This window comes from Cimex lectularius, unplaced genomic scaffold (assembly GCF_000648675.2).
Source record: "Cimex lectularius strain Harlan isolate CLEC.00 unplaced genomic scaffold, Clec_2.1 scaffold363, whole genome shotgun sequence".
In the NCBI taxonomy this organism is placed as follows: Eukaryota; Metazoa; Arthropoda; class Insecta; order Hemiptera; family Cimicidae; genus Cimex; species Cimex lectularius.
Window position 1 is genome coordinate 282,572 of NW_019394148.1, and position 7,464 is coordinate 290,035.

Sequence of the window (7,464 nt, forward strand, 5' to 3'; positions counted from 1 at the left end):
AAGATTCGATAAATTTGGGGCTTAAGTGTATAATTGTGAGATTTCATCTTGAGGTTTGTGGAATGATGAACCTATAGTCGTTACCCGGTCGTTTTTAGTCTTATCCTTGAGACATACAAGGCCACTTCTGAAGATGGCGAGAAGCCAAAACGCATCTACAGAGTAAAACAGTGAATATATGGTACGCCCATCCTCCTAAGAACTCCATTTTTTCATTAAAGAACCAAATGAAAATTGAACTAACTCTGTTTATATGTGGGTCGTAGTAAGATTTTTTATTTTGAAGAATAATCTAATGAACTATTAAATAATTTTTTATGAGAATTCAATTATTGTTGTTATTTTGGTCTGTAAGATTTGTTTCGGCTTTTGGGTAAGCCTGTCTCACCCTGACGCACCACAAACGATGGCAAGACGTCGAAACACGTTTGAAAGATTATAAGAGCGAATGGTCTGCCTGAGAAGTCCAATCATTCATTAAAAGCCCAATTAAAGCCATATAAATAAAAATGAAACAAAAGAAATTGCTCTTCATTGAACTAATTTTGTATAGTGTTTATTGATTTCTTCATGATGGTTCATTTTCGCAGTTTTGGCTTGTCAGACAAGTTTCGGCTTTTTTCCGTGTTTTGTGGTGGGTCAGGGATATAAGCAGCTAAGGTAGTCAGACCAAAATGATCAGAAACAACCAAACTACCGACTAAAAATAAGTTTTTTATTCCTGCATTAAGAAAATACGTAAAACTCAAATATACACAATTTTTTTGAAATTAAATCACACCAAAATTGTTTATAATTAATGGAGTAACTTGATAAAAAATAATTAAAGTTGATAAATGTGGAAAAGGTCGCTAAGTTGACACATAAGAAAAATATTTCTCGCATGTCTTTTATATCAGATCCCTCTTATACTTACGTATTGGTTGATTGGATTTACTAGATTAGATATACTGGAAAAGTTGCACCATTTTCGCCGCTGTAGCAGGCCAAACTCCTGGATCAACCGAACAATGCATATAAATAATAATCTGTACGACATGCAGATTATAAAGATTGAAAAATGTTACAGTTTAATTTTGGTCAGATCCCCCTTTTCAGGTTCTTCCATCTGACTCGTTCATCGGTTTTTCCAGGCAGGTGTGTCATCCGGGCAGGTTCCAGGTGTCGCAGGAGCACGGGCTCATTGTCCGGGGTGTCATCAATGCCGTAACTGTTGCGTTTCCGCAGTTGGCCCAAGGAAACAAGTCAATCCGGCCACAATGGATTCGTTTTGTTGTCGTCCGTTGTCCTTCTCAAACCTCAAAAGCGCCGTTTGAAACTGGCCTCCCGTCGACGGCGACACGTTTCTTTAGCTGGAGACCCAGGTAACAATCGAGTCGTTATTGTGGCAATTACGACGATTGAATCAAATTCCGTTGACGTGTTTACGTTGAGAGTCGAATTGTGTTTTAGCCACCCAAAACGAGCTGATCAAAAGAGATAACTTACTTTATTTGACCGAGCGACGAACCTCTCTGAAAAAAAGGCCTATTACCAACTTTTCAGCGATCTCGTTTAATTTTGAATTTTGTCTTTACCACCACGCAGAAACTTGACAAGTGACTTCACCCCGTTTGCTACTTGAGCCACTCCACCGCTCACTGTTCCAGCAGCTTCCGCTTTCCGGATCGTACTTTGTCCGCCTTTCTGATCGTCCAAGTTTCAACGCTCCGCAGTCCGTTACTATAGCTCTTAATATGTATTTATTTCCAGGTTATACCCTAAAGAAATCACATTATTCACTGATGAGCTCTGCGAGTTATAAAAAAAAGTGTTGATTTCTTTTTATGCTTCATAAAAATATATATTTCCATTATACAGGGTGGTCAAGCATAAACCCGAAAAAAATGGGCTGGAGCACATTCTAAATAAAATAAAATGCAACTAACCGGGCTGTTCTATCTCAATCCGGTCGGAAATTAATGAAGTTTTACAAACAATCCTGATCGTAAAAAATCTTTGTAATAAAATGGCATTTTGTCAAAATCTAAAGTATATGTTCTAATTTTTAAAAACATTTTTGAATTCTGAATTAAATTTCCATTGGCATTTTTTCAAGACACAGCCAACCGAACTGTTCTATCTCAATCAGGTTGAATGTTATGAAGTTTTTCAAAAAATCCTGATTTTAAGTCATAAAATGGTATTTTGTCAAGATCTAAAGCAAATGTTCCAATTTTTAACCACATTTTTGAATTCTGCATTAAATTGTCATTGGCATTTTTTCAAGACACAGCCAACCGAACTGTTCTATCTCAATCAGGTTGAATGTTATGAAGTTTTTTCAAAAAATCCTGATTTTAAGTCATAAAATGGCATTTTTTCCAGATCTAAATCAAATGTTCCAATGTTTAACCACATTTTTGAATTCAGCATTAAATTTGTGATAAGAAGGAGTTATTTTTCATCTTATCAAACGCCGATGTATCTATTAATTCAACATAACACGAAGAATTTTAAAAAAGGAGAAACTTTTGATAAATTTCAAAAAATTACTGTTTTTCAACATACATAAAGAAAACGAACACTTTGAACATTTGTTGCGAGTTTCGCCTTTTTTTTAGTATTTTATTATTTTTTATTACAGTTCATTCTTCCCCTGCACGCGATAAAATTACACATTTGAACCACGTTCTTTAACATTCCAGGTTGATTTTACCGTTCAAAATCTAATCAAGAAAGAACTAATGAATTTTCAATTTGGTATTTTTAATCGACGTCTAGATATTTTTTTTTAAATAACCCATAAAAAGAATTCTCTGTTATTACTTATTTTTTCTAATTATTTATAGGCAGCGAGTTACATATAAATAATAATAATTATATAAGTAAATATTAATTGAATAGATGTTACTTGGGAGAAGGTGCTACTTCAAAGTATGAGTTTATCTTATTACCATGATTTTTTGGCAGATCCTCGGACTTTATGCTGTGAAGTTTTCTCGTAATATTTTTTTTACTAATCAAGAAAGAACTAATGAATTTTCAATTTGGTATTTTTAATCGACGTCTAGATATTTTTTTTAAATAACCCACAAAAATAATTCTCTGTTATTACTTATATTTTTAAATTATTTATAGGCAGTGAGTTACATATAAAAATAATAATTATATAAGTAAATATTAATTGAATAGATGTTACTTGGAAGAAGGTGCTACTTCACAGTATGATCATATTACCATGATTTTTTGGCAGAGCCTCGGATTTTATGCTGTGAAGTTTTCTCGTAATATTTTTTTACTGATGAAGAAAGAAATAATGAATTTTTAAAGGTGGTAAAAATTTTTTTTTAAATAAACCGCAATAAGAATTCTCTGTTAATACTTGTATTTTCAAATTATTTATCGGCTGTGAGCTAAATATAAATAATAATAATTATATAACTAAATATTAATTGAATAAATGATACTTGGGAGAAGGTGCTACTTCAAGGTATGATTTCATCTTATTACCATGATTTTCTGGCAGATCCTCGGGACTTTGTATAACTATTGCTTAGAAATATAATTTGATTTTTTTTTAAGCCAGTCAAATTTTGAATGTTTAGGCAAAAATGTGTGGTGATTAGTGACTGTTAATCGATAATTATTCAGAAATCGTGAGATGCGGTCTGGTGTGATGGAGGTTTCAGAAAAACATTTTCTTTATCGTGCCAACGTTTCGATCTTTATTGAGATCATCTTCAGGACTCAAAGTGTTTGTCTTCTGTGCAATTCTGCCATTCTTGCGTGTTGTATTGAAAGTGCCGAGAGTTTAGTCAAAACAGGAGATTGGTCCTTTCAGACTGGCTTAAAGCTTTTGTTGAATTTTATTAATGTAAAATGTATAATAATATTTATAGTATTTTGCTTTCAGGTTGTATCGTAAAATTTTTTTGCTGATCAAGCACGAAATAATAAATTTTCAATATGGTATTTTTAGAGGTGGTCAAGTTTTTTGTTTTATAAACCACACAATAAGAATTCTATGTTATTACTGATATTTTCGAATTATTTCTAGAATGTGAGTTACGTATAAATAATAATAATTATATAAGTGAATATTAATTGAATAAATAATTCTTAGGAGAAGTGTTATTCCAAAGTGTGGTACCATCTTATTAAAGTGATCACATATTTTGTACAAAAAATTTTTTTTTATTACCTAATGGTTCATAGGCATCACCATCTGTGTCAGAAACGTTTGAAAAAGGGCTGTTTCAGTCGTAAATTAGTACTTTCGACGATATCAGAAGCCCGGGTTAGAAGTCAAAACTCTGCTTCCTCCCCGATACCCAGCCAGTGCATAAATCTATGAGCCTCATCCGGCCCCGGAGCATATTTATTGGGCAAACATTTGTGTTGGACCAGGAAGAAGCAGTTGGCAACACTCGGCCGTCTGGTGACACGGGGATTATCCTTGTGATTTAATGATTCCGACGTCTCCCCGATGAAAACGCCTCGCCTAAACAAACGTTACGCTTTACCTGACCAGGCTCACAATAAAAGGAATTAACCGTTCTAAAACAGCTGTTTATCTTTTTGTGTTGTTGTAAAGCTGATTATCCCATTGATGTTTGTACTGCATGGCTTAATTTTGCCACCAGAGACAAACTCTCCTTTCAACAAACATACGTTTATTTTTAACAGAATAGAATCGAGATATTAAGTTTTGACGAATAGGTCAACGATTTTTTAAAAATGGGTGGCTTAAAGATTGTAATGTTTCCATATGACAAAACATTGGACATTATTCCTACTAAATCCATTATATTTCGTGGTCCGATTGACCAATAACTTCTTTCAATTAATTAATTTTTATGTAAGGTAATAAAATAGTGAGTGTCACGAGCGGGATTCGAACCTACGATCTTCGGCTTAATACGCCGCTGCTCTTCCACTTGAGCTATCGCGACTTCGATCCACTCAGAAACCAACTTATTATTATTGCTACTATCATCATATGGGGCTATTATACCATCTTTGGTGGTTTGTCTTTATCCGATCTTCCACTTTTATTGTGGAATCCGGTGTACCTTAGGGCAGTGTTCTGTCAGACATTATAATTTCCTCCACATCCAAAGAGGCCAGCCCATAATCCTCAGAAAAATCCTTTTATGGGTCCAAAGAAACTACACGTACAGGCCTAAATATTCCTCTTGTCCAAGATGTAATCCAGTCCTGTTATCGCCAATTTCATATGAACCACCCAACCAACATAAATCCTCAGATACAAAAACCGTCATCCCGACGAATTCCAAATTTCCTCGCCGACTAAATTGACAATGGCCTAGGATTTTCTTTCCAAGGATAGTGATACAAACCTACTACTACTATTCTAGGATCCACAGGAGTACTACCAATGGATAATTTCTCCAGACTTGTTTATTTATTTTATTTTATGCTCTCATTGTTACTTGTAATCTAATTCAAGGCTGTAAAGGTAAAATATATTTAAAAAAAAAAACATATCCTATGTAAGGTCTTGGTTGAGATAAAGACAGTGTCACGAGTGAGATTCGAACCCACGACCTTCGGCAGAAAGGAGGGAAAATTCGAAATGTAGGTTAAGATGGGAAGTGCGAATGTCCGAGTGGATCGAAGTCATGATCGCTCAAGTAGTTAGAGCAGGGGCGTATTGAGCCTTAGGTCGTGGGTTCGAATCCCGCTCGTGACACTGACTTTTTCATCTCAACCAATACATAGAAAGAATAATTAATTGAAAGAAGTAGCTTGGCCAATTTACCACTAAACTGTAAATGCATATAAAAAATATTCTAATTGACAATTATTTATTACAAACAATACTAAATTTTTGATTGTTTACCATTTTTAGGTATCCTCTCCTTTAACTTGACTTTGAACTTTCAAATTTTGTTGTTAGAAATTTTGGATTTCATTTTTTATACGGAGACCAGCCGGAAGTTTTGCCTACGTTTTAATTGTACAGTTTTTTGTGTGAAATTTTGAAATTAAAAACAACATACTTGAAACTACTCAATTTTTTGGTAAATAAATAAATTTTTAATCGTTTATATCCTATACAGGTAAAATGTAATAAGGTGAACTAGAAATATTAAAAAATATTCGGCAATAATAAATATTATTGAAATAAATGTTGGAGGAAATTAATTCTGGCAAGATCACAAGTTGGAATTTCGGTTTGACCTAGTTGTCCAACATTTTTTTAAACTCTTATTTATTATCAATTTAACGAGTAAGTTAGGGAAAATAACTGAAAATTCGTATAATCGTAAATTTGTAGCAATTTATATTAATTTTTTTCATGAAAGACATATGAATGAATTATAAATGAATTATATGCCAATAAAAAATATTGCTGAGTACCGGTGATAATTAATCCCCATGCAAATATAATATGAGTTTAAATTCGATCTATTGAACCGTTCTATCGAAGATGATGTAAAAAGTACAATGTAGATAAACCGATTTAACAAATAGAAACAGGATAGGCCAAGATTAAAAGCCAATAACGGTGATTTTGAGGGTTGGTGGGAAACTTTTGAAATAGAGAACCTTTTGCCCTGATAAGGTGCTTTGACCATTTTTGAAGAGTTGATTGAGGATTTTTGTTTGGAGGATTTGATGCTCTGGATGTTGGATTGCTTGGCGGTTCCGCTCCTTTGACCAAAATGGTCGCAGTAAAGTTTTGTATTAGGTTAGTTTCATAGGTCAGGTCAGTCTACGATTACCTCAAGTTGGTCTTTGATGTCGGAGGTAATTTGGATAGGATTCGAGGTAGAGGACAAAATTGCGGTATCGTCCGAGTAGGCGGTAATAATGGCATTTGGGTATACAGGTTGGTCAGCATTATAAATCATATAAAGGATGGGTTCAAGAATGCCCCCTTGTGGGACGCCGGTTTGTATCTTTCTGACGTCACTCGTTGCCGCACCTCACTGTGAAGGAGTGGTCTGTTATGTAGGATTTCAGAATAAGATGAGCGGGTAGAAAGCGTTTAAATTTATAAAGCAAGTAAAATTTAGAATCTCATCCTGATAAAATATTTTTGATATCTGCGTAATCTAGCTTTCAATGTAATATTTAGATTAATTAAGGTGGGGTTGAGATGGGAAGTTGGTGTCCGAGTGGATCGAGGTCACGATAGCTCAAGTGGTAGAGCAGCGGCGTATCTAGCTGAAGATCGTGGGTTCGAATCCCGCTCGTGCCATTGACTTTTTTATCTCGACTAAAAACCTTAATTAATTGTAATATATTAATTGGTCAAGCGGACCACGAAATTAGCGAATGTAATATTTAGACTAGATCTTATCTATTAATTCCCTAATAGCCCAGGGGATTTTCTACTTGGGGATTATAGAATTTGCTCTTTTACTTCAGAAGGATGAAAAGGCTTGAGAAGAAGATGATGAGGAAGAGGTGTACTAATGTTATGCATTACCTGGCGCAGCAGACCTTAAAAAA

At 34.3% G+C, this 7,464-nt stretch overlaps 1 long non-coding RNA gene across 2 annotated transcripts; it reads right to left on the reverse strand.

Moving 5' to 3' along the window:
- Positions 1–770: 770 nt before the first annotated feature.
- Positions 771–5,924, reverse strand: LOC106666458. Of its 2 annotated transcripts, XR_001340430.2 has the most exons (5): positions 5,846–5,924; positions 4,184–4,483; positions 1,578–1,760; positions 1,068–1,514; positions 776–994 (listed from the first exon to the last, which is right to left on the reverse strand). It is a non-coding gene; the product is annotated as an uncharacterized LOC106666458 (long non-coding RNA). The 2 variants fall into 2 exon arrangements; XR_001340429.2 differs by lacking the exon at positions 5,846–5,924 and having other exon boundaries at positions 771–994; positions 4,184–4,526.
- Positions 5,925–7,464: the final 1,540 nt, after the last annotated feature.